This window comes from Limulus polyphemus, unplaced genomic scaffold (genome assembly GCF_000517525.1).
Source record: "Limulus polyphemus unplaced genomic scaffold, Limulus_polyphemus-2.1.2 Scaffold844, whole genome shotgun sequence".
Classification (NCBI taxonomy): Eukaryota; Metazoa; Arthropoda; class Merostomata; order Xiphosura; family Limulidae; genus Limulus; species Limulus polyphemus.
Genome location: NW_013666454.1, coordinates 23,036 through 25,774, shown reverse-complemented (window position 1 = coordinate 25,774; position 2,739 = coordinate 23,036). Strand labels below are relative to the sequence as shown.

The 2,739-nt window shown below is 30.2% G+C and overlaps 1 protein-coding gene across 2 annotated transcripts in view; it reads left to right on the top strand.

Moving 5' to 3' along the window:
* The window catches only part of LOC106460830 (oxidative stress-responsive serine-rich protein 1-like), a 15,452-nt gene continuing 12,713 nt past the window's right edge, over positions 1-2,739 (top strand). The window contains exon 1 of one of the 2 annotated variants that reach the window (XM_013920573.1): positions 1-82. The gene's annotated coding sequence lies outside the window, so the exon portion shown is untranslated. Of the gene's footprint in view, positions 83-1,718; positions 1,738-2,739 lie in introns of those variants that run through there. The other variant, XM_022387631.1, reaches the window with a different exon arrangement.

The window sequence follows — 2,739 nt, the reverse complement described above, 5'->3', positions numbered from 1 at the left end:
GTGTACTGTGAGATTGAATGACTAAATTGTCTTTCTTTCAGATTTTTCTAAATTTTATATTCAGCTACTAAATACTTATTTGGTAAGACTTAATGTTTGAATTATACCCTGTTTTTTCGCTTACATTTATAATCGTATATCTTATTTTGGCACTAACATGTAATCAACTAACAAACTGAGTATGAAAACAGAAACTCAGAAAAGGGTTAAGATTAATTAAAGTTTTATTTAATTTTAAACTAAATATAACTTGAAAGTTGAATACATCTAAAATGTAATTGTAACTATAGTATAAGGATAAAGATAAAATCAGGGGTTTAGTCTTATCTGTAGTACTAATTTTATTTTTAAGTTCAGATACATTCATGTTTCTTTCGAATAATACATCCTTTTTGGTTTTAAAATGTTTTGTGAAATTGTGAAGCTAAAGGTAACGAGTCATTGTACACTTAAATTTTAAATTTAATTAAAGTTAAAAAATTATCAGTAGATTCACCCTAAGTCAATGTTAGTGTTAGTCATGATGTAGACTAGGATGTATCTACTTTCATATTAATCCAAGGCTAATGAATAATTTAAAATTTATGCTTTGCCAGTTTCACTAACTGTGCAAGAATACTTGGCGTATACTGTTCTGGCAAAGCTTGTTTTTGGTACAAGCAATGAAGGCAGAATGTTGGCAATATCTGTATCCAGTAGCAATTACATTGTTGACAGTTCTGTTGGTTATGGCCATCTAGGCTTAGCCCTTTTCTAACAGTATACCCCAACGGTTGCATTGAAAGGAATATTTAAATATATTTTGTGATTAAGATAACATGCTGTAAACATTCACATCCTTGGGACCTAATGTAATGCACAGTAACAGAAAAATTCTGTTGTCATCCTTTCATAGTTACATATTCTGTATTAAACAATACTATGTTTTGAGTAATACAAAATAGTTTAGATTGTCCTTCTATTTTCATTTGTCTAAACATGCTACTAAGAAGCCTTGTAACTGGTCTTGAAGATTATGTATAATAATAATTTTGTTATTGTTACGATCTAGCTTATATATAAATGCTTATTTTATCCTTGTTTACTATCCTGATATGCCATACTTGTTCATAAATTATTTCCTCTGCTACAGATATTGAAAGATCCACATTAGGGTTGTATATGTGTACTGTAACTGCTTTTAGGATGATTTCAACTGCTAATAAATACTAATAAGGTTGATAAGCAGTCTATGAATTTAGAGTTCTGGTGGATTGGAAGGATTTGATAATCAATTGTTGAGTTCATTAATTGATTACATTCAACTAATTCTATTCTCACCCGAGATCTCAATATGTGGGATAATTATAAATGCTAATTTTGACTTTTTGATTATTTTCATGAGTCATGAAACTAATTGATTAAGCTGAACAACCTTGAATTAATCAAAAATATGAATAAGAAATCTTAATGGCAATATTTTGATTACTTGGCTAATTGGAATAATCGAAAATGCTAATAATAATAAGAAACATTAACTTTGATTATTTTATGGGAATCTAATCTGTGTAACCAATTTAACTACTTGAGTTTATTCGTAATTTGATAACTTTATGAAAAATATACAAAGAATTAACAAAAAACAAGTTGTACTAATTACAGTCCTATGATGTGTAGTTTCATCCATAGACCATCTGGTACTGACTGTGTCAAGAAGCATGTTTACTGGATGCCTATAATCTGTGAATCTTATCAAAGGTGAAAAATCTCGTAGAACATGGTGTATTTTTTTGGTATATTTTGCATAGAATTATGCAGTTGTGTCAACATGCTGCTTATCAGCCTTAGTTGTATTCACTGGCACCCATGGACAGTCAAGTAGGTCTAGCATGTATTCCTGTCAAATATGTTGGGAAATTATAACATACTGACAACAAGGAAATATTTGGTCCTCACGACCACCTTTTAGAAAAAACAAGAATGTTAACTCACCCTTTTTGAGAATTCATTGATCTCTTTCTCTTGTTAATTAGTAAGGTTTACTGATGACATGAAACTTATGGCTGTTTCTAGCTACTTTGAGGATGTGGTACTGCAGAATGACTCGGATCAGTTGAGAAGTTTAACAAATGTTTAGCAAATGACAATTATGTATACTGAACTTAGGTTATAATTTGGCTCACGTGTAACCCTTCCCAGACTCTGAGGATATTTCTGATATCCATTCGTCTTTCCCTTCTCACAGTGGTAATACTTAAATTGTATGTATTTAGGAAAAATGTCTGTAAATAGCATCTAGTTTCATCATAAAAATTCCTTTAAATTCATATAATTTGATTTAATTTTCCAAAACCTAGAGTCTTTTGAAAAAGCATCACAAATAATTCCTTTCATGTGAGAATTTCTATTATATAGCTGCTCAGAAAGTTCCATTGTATTTATCTAGTGAATTTCAACTTTATTGATTTTCCTTAGCAAATTTCATTTGAAACTGTTTTACTGATTGCAGTAGTCATCACTCTTGACTATAAATCATAAAAAAACTGCATAAACTGACAAAGATTTATCAGTGACCTAAGACCCAAACTTTCAAAATGGTGTCAGGTCAAGCTAGGTACTAGTATTGGCTGGAGACGGCTTGAATGGGTAATGAAGAAAAACTTTAATATAAGTTTAACATAACAGCAAATGTACAACATTTCGACAAAACCTTGTCGAAACGTTGTACATTTGCTGTTTTGTTAAACTGATATTAAAGTT